This window comes from Halichoerus grypus, chromosome 4 (assembly GCF_964656455.1).
Source record: "Halichoerus grypus chromosome 4, mHalGry1.hap1.1, whole genome shotgun sequence".
NCBI classification, from domain to species: Eukaryota; Metazoa; Chordata; class Mammalia; order Carnivora; family Phocidae; genus Halichoerus; species Halichoerus grypus.
In genome coordinates, this window is record NC_135715.1 from 132,520,982 (window position 1) to 132,527,213 (window position 6,232).

The 6,232-nt window shown below is 40.8% G+C and overlaps 1 pseudogene; it reads left to right on the forward strand.

Annotated features, from left to right (window-relative positions):
• Positions 1-5,509: 5,509 nt before the first annotated feature.
• On the forward strand, positions 5,510-6,232 carry LOC118522756 (large ribosomal subunit protein uL22m pseudogene; annotated as a pseudogene).

Sequence of the window (6,232 nt, forward strand, 5' to 3'; positions counted from 1 at the left end):
ATCAGGCATGACTTAGATAGGACTTCAATCAGACATCATGTGGCACCCCAATGATTCCAAGAGAGCCAAGTTTTGCTGTCCAAGTCCAAGGCTATAATGATGCCTTCCCACATCAGAGTCCACAGGCCTGCCTAGATGGCCTCGTTCCCTTAGTGGAACTCTTAGTTCTGAATTATTTATGTCAGATACAACTTTACTCTTTTCAGGGTATTCCTGAGGGTACAATCTTTCCCTTTCCAGGTCCAATAGAATTAAAAGTCCGTTTGGCAGACAAAAACAATCTATGGTATAGGAAGTCAGGTCACTCACTGGGGTAGGTAATCACTGGAAGGGAGCATAGTGGGGGGTTCTGGGGTGCTGGTAATGTTTCTTGATCTAGGTGTATTCAGATTGAAAATTCTAGTTGTGTACTTATGATCTGCATACTTTTCTGTATTTATGTTATACTTCAATCAAAATGTTCCCAAGATAGGGAAAAAGCCCTGAGCAGCAGCTTCCTGAGGGCACTCTGGCTCCTGGGTAGCCAGCAGTGTAATCACTCAGCCTGAGCCCTGGACTCTCAGCCCTCTTTCTTTCTTTCCCTGTGTGTGTGCCTGCTCACACATGTTTACTCATACATGTGCACACACCCAGACACAAACAAGATCTATGCAGAGGCATAAGAGGCCGCAAGCACAGACCAGAGGAGGTTTTTTGCCTTATCTTCCCAGCCCTGACCCCAACTCCAGGACTTGGCTCATGTCATCCTACAGACCAGGATTTGACATTCTACTCCTCAGTGTTGGAAAGGGGGTCCTCCTTCTCTTGGTAGAAATCCAGACCTCTGAGGTGGAAGAAATAAGATAACTTTAAACATCAGTTAACTAATGACACCGTATGTTTTTAGTTATGTGTATTTAGCAAAAAAGAAAAGAAATATATCAAAATGCTAACAATTTTTACTGCTGAGCTATGGGATGAATTGCATTTTTTCTTTGTCCTTTTCTCCCATTTTTATATTTTCTATGGTAATTGAATACTACTTTGTAATCAAGAAAAAATATATGCTATAAATATTTATGTTTGTATATTACATTAGCACTTTCAAACCTATAAGCATAAGTTTTCTTTTTCTTTTTTTTTAAGATTTTATTTATTTATTTGACAGAGAGAGACGCAGCAAGAGAAGGAACACAAGCAGGGGGAGTGGGAGAGGGAGAAGCAGGCTTCCCGCCGAGCAGGGAGCCCAATGCAGGGCTCGATCCCAGGATCCTGGGACCATGACCTGAGCTGAAGGCAGATGCTTAACAACTGAGCCACCCAGGCATCCCAGCATAAGTTTTCTCAGTGGGTTCTCTGTATATTTTGGATACAAATCCTTTATCAGACGTGAGTTTGGCAAATATTTTCCTTCAGCCTGTGGCTTGTCTTTTCATTTTCTTAACAGTCTGTTTTGCAGAGCAGAGGTTTTAGATTTTAATAAAGTCCAATTTACCACTTTTTTGTTTCATGGATTGTTCTTTCGGTTGTATCTAAAAATTCATCACCATCTATTGATTCTTACAATAATTCTCTGATATTATTACCTCCATTTTGCAGATGAGGAAACCAAGACTCAAAGATGAAGTTGACTAAGCTCACATGGGCAGAAGTAATGGATTTGAGACTGATATACTCCAATACACATTCCATTATGCAATGTTGTAACGCTATCTAACTCTATTCTTCTTGCCTTTTTGTTTTCTTTGCCTTTCTTTCCTTTTTTCTTGAAAGTTTTTTTTTTAACCTAGGGTGAACATGTTTGCCAAAAGAAATGGCAACTTCCAGAGAAAAAGAGATTGATGAAATTGGTCCAAAGGTTATCACAACAGTATTGATAAGAATGTACTCTAGAGTGCCTGGGTGGCTCAGTCGGTTAAGCGTCTGCCTGCCGCTCAGGTCATGATCCCAGGGTTCTGGGATCAATCCCCACAGTGTGCTCCCTGCTCAGCGGGGAGCCTGCTTCTCTCTCTCTCCCTCTCCACACCCCGCCCCCACACACACACACCTGCTTGTGTCTTTCCCCTGGCTCACTCTCTCTTTCTCTCAAATAAATAAATAAAACCTTGAAAAAAAAAAAGAAAGAAACATGCTCTAAGGTAGCAGTGTCAAGTGTTGTGGAAGCTAAGGGCCCATTTCTCTATAAACACACATAAACACATTTTGCATACAATTTTAGGTACTCTGAATGCCACTGCTGCTTTATGACATAGGTATAATTAGTTTAGTACCTGGTCATCTGGGAGACATATAAAATAATAAATAAATAATATCTAGCATAGTTCCTGTGCATAGTAGGCACTCAATAAATTCTCATTTAATCTGAAGTCTGATTAATTTGGTTAATAGTACTTCTGGCCCTCAAGTAGGAAATCTATACCCACTCGATTTAAAATAGTCTATTACAAGAATTTGCCACAGGGTGTCACTATTGTTCTAGAGAAAACTTAAGAGCATACAAACCCCCTCCTCCTCGCTCCCCCCACCATGCCGCGCCCCCCTCCCCCCAACCTCCTTAATTTAAAAAACTAAGTAATGCCGTGTGGTGAGGAGGGGGCAGGGAAGGGCATTACTTTTGTATTCTAAAAGCTTTTTAAAAATTTAATATTAACACAATTCATTGCATTTGAATTATCACTATAAAAATGTTGCATCAACATATTTGGGGTTACTGAGCAGCTGTCCAGGGTGTAAAAAAAAATTAAAAAGCACTATTTGGGTTCAGAAAGTTTACTCCAACCCAGAGGATCCTTGGGGAGTCTCAATCGCTCATTTACTCATTCATCAAAGATTTATTACCTGCTATGTGATATGCATCATGTAAATCATAGTATGCCAAGAGGTTTGGGCATATCTGGTCACTTTCACAATAGCTTGGGGTGATTAGACCCCTGCTTAGGGTAGCAATAGGATAGGGATTTGGTTCAGGGTACCTATAGAGAATTTGGTCATCCCAAATAGCCTCTCATGGTTACTCGACCTGAAAAATGTAGTAATAGTCCTACATCCTATAGTGCTGCCTGGGGTAATATCCATCCATCACTGCTAAAATGAGCAGCAGACACCTGTAAAATATCCTCCTGGCCCGTGCCTTCCTCCCTCTGGACACCACTGATGGCACAAGAGACAACATTCAGATGAGCAGTTTTGTTTTGCTTTGTTTGTTTTTTAAGTAGGCTCCACACCCAACGTGGGGCTTGAAATCAGGATCCTAAGATTAAGAGTCACTTACTTTACTGACTGAGCCAGCCAGGCGCCCTGAACAGTTTTGTTTTATAACAGCATTTTTGAGATATTCACATACTGTAAAATTTGCCCATGCAGAGAATTGTGCAATCATCACCATTATCTAATGCCACAACATTTTTGTTAGCCCAAAAGAAAACCACACGCCCACTATCAGTCACTCCCACCCTTTCCCCAGGCTCTGGCTATACTTACCTACTTTTGGTCTTGCCGGATTCACTTATACTGGACATTTCATATAAATGGAGTCATAATACAGGAACTGTTTGTAAATGGCAAAAGAAAGCAATTCTTTGATCTCTATTCCAACTACCATAGTTTGGGTAGATTTCTGCTTCCAGAAAAGTGCTTTTAGAGTAGTGCCCAATATGTAATTTATAAATTCCTATAATATTCATCATGAACTCCTTTGGGGAATTAGTTCAACAATACATCCAAATTGAAGTGAAATTGGTGTTACTCAAGACAAAAGTGGCTGAAATTAGTCATCTTCTGAAATCATTACTTTTTTTTTTTTTTTAAAGATTTTATTTATTTATTTGAGAGAGAGAGAATGAGAGACAGAGAGCATGAGAGGGAGGAGGGTCAGAGGGAGAAGCAGACTCCCTGCCGAGCAGGGAGCCCGATGCGGGACTCGATCCTGGGACTCCAGGATCATGACCTGAGCCGAAGGCAGTCGCTTAACCAACTGAGCCACCCAGGCGCCCTGAAATCATTACTTTTTAAGTATGGGTCCGTGAGAATGTGGGCTAAGAGTTATACCTATTATCTTATATTCTGAAGTAGGAGACAAGAAAAACTAACTATAAAGCTCCGCTATCTCTCTTAATTAATCCTTAAATAAATACCCAAGTCCTCCACCCAGGCCCACAGTGTAGAATGAGCTGACAAGAACCCGCCTGGTTCTTGAGAGAAAACCGTGCTAGGTATTGTGCTAGGCATTTTCCTCCCACCAATTCTGAGATAAGTACTATAAGAATGAGAACATGAGACTCAGTGACATTCAATAACTTACCCAAGGGAGGCTACATGCCTAGTATGTGGAAGTGTTTAATAATGGATAAAAGCACAGAATCAGGAGCCAAGCTATCTGGGTTCAAATCTTGAATTCCACAGCACACTACCTGGGTGACCTTCAGCAAGTTCCTTTACCTCTCTGTGCTTCAGTGGGCCTCTGTAAGGAAGGGATACTAATAATGCATACCTTACTGGGAGGTTGTAAGGTTCAAATAAGTTAGTACCTAAAGCACTTAGAACAATGCCTGGCATATTAAAAGCCCTTTAAAAGTATGAACTATTACTATTATTAGAATCCAGATTTGCCTAGATTTAAAGTTCTTGACCTTGATGAAAAACCATGCCTCTCTATGCTTACCCTCTATTCTTGCAGAGTTAGGAGATCTGGGCCGGAGCTGAACTGACAGTGCTGCAGAAGGTGATGTCTCTCAATGTGTAAGCCTGGTGCACTGAGCACATTGGTGGTACCACCCTGTTCACACTCCGGACAATGTCTGCCGCACCTTATTTCCCCACCCACTCTATGTAAATACCACAGCTCTGGCCTGCATTGCAATAGTACGTGTTACAAGGATGAAAGAGAAGGGTGTGAGAGCGGTTGCCTCCTGCAAGAGCTCTTTTACATCACTGTAAAAGCAGAATAATAAAACTTCACTGTCACTTTCAAGAAAGAGAGAAGCAATCCTATCCCCCTGCCTCTCACCTCGAAACTTGAGTTCATTGTTGCCTTGCTTTCCTTTGGATGTAATTATATTATGCTTACATGTATTTATTAATAGCATATACTTTTGGTTTGGTTGTTTTGAAATTTATAAAAAGCGTATTTCTATACACTTTTAGTGTGTTACATTTCACAATAAAAAGAGTTATTTAAAGGTAAAAAAAAAAAAAGAGAGAGAGAAGCAAAACCAGGCCAATGAAGTGATAACATGAACTAATGACCAGGAAGATATTTGCCTGCCCACATCCCAAAGCAAAGGGGCCATTAAGATGATTGATGGCAACAGTGGGTTACCATTATTGGTTTTGACAGCAACTGTCTTTAAGAGGACTAGGTCCTGTAGTCCTAGAAGTCTGCTTAGATTTCCAGAAGGAAGGAACTCCAAGAAAAAAAAAAAAAAAAGCTGTTCCCTAAAACATAAATAAAGAGGGCAAACTTGAATTTTGTTTTCTTTTTAATTTTTCTTATTAAGTAATCTCTATGCCTAGAGGGAGGGAGAAAGATGGCAGCAGCAATACTGGAACATATGGGTGCATTATGGATACAGAATCTGAAGGGGAAGCTGGCCTTAGGGCTTCTTTCATCTCATAATGTTTTACCCCAATCACATATCCACACGAGTGGGTCTCCCGACATTTCTCAAAGATAGGAAAAGAAGAATAAAATTGTTTATCCTCCACAATTGCCTGGAGAACCTCAGACACCAGCAGAAATCTACCATTGTCAAAGGCAAATAAAATACAGCAAAGATAAGATGTGGTATTTGGCAAAATTGCTACGAGGAATGTCCATTGACCAGGCTTTGGCTCAACTGGAATTCAGGGACAAAAAGGGGGCCCAAATAATTAAAGAGATTCTCTTAGAAGCACAAGATATGGCAGTGAGAGACAACAATGTGGAATTCAGATCCAATTTATATATAGCTGAGTCGACCTCAGGGCGAGGCCAGTACCTGAAATGCGTGCAATACCATGGCAGAGGTCGCTTTGGGATCATGGAGAAGGTTTTTTGCTATTGTTTTGTGAAGTTGGTGGAAGGCCCCCCCCCACCTCCGCGTGAGGCACCAAAGGCGGCCATCACCCACACCAAGGAGTATTTTCAGGAGCTCCGCAACCGGACCATTATTCACACTCTGTGATTGGGGATTCAGACTCCACAGTGTATATATTTTGCCATTTATTTCTTAAAAACAAAGAGAAATTAAAGACAAATGCTTATTTAAAAAAAAAA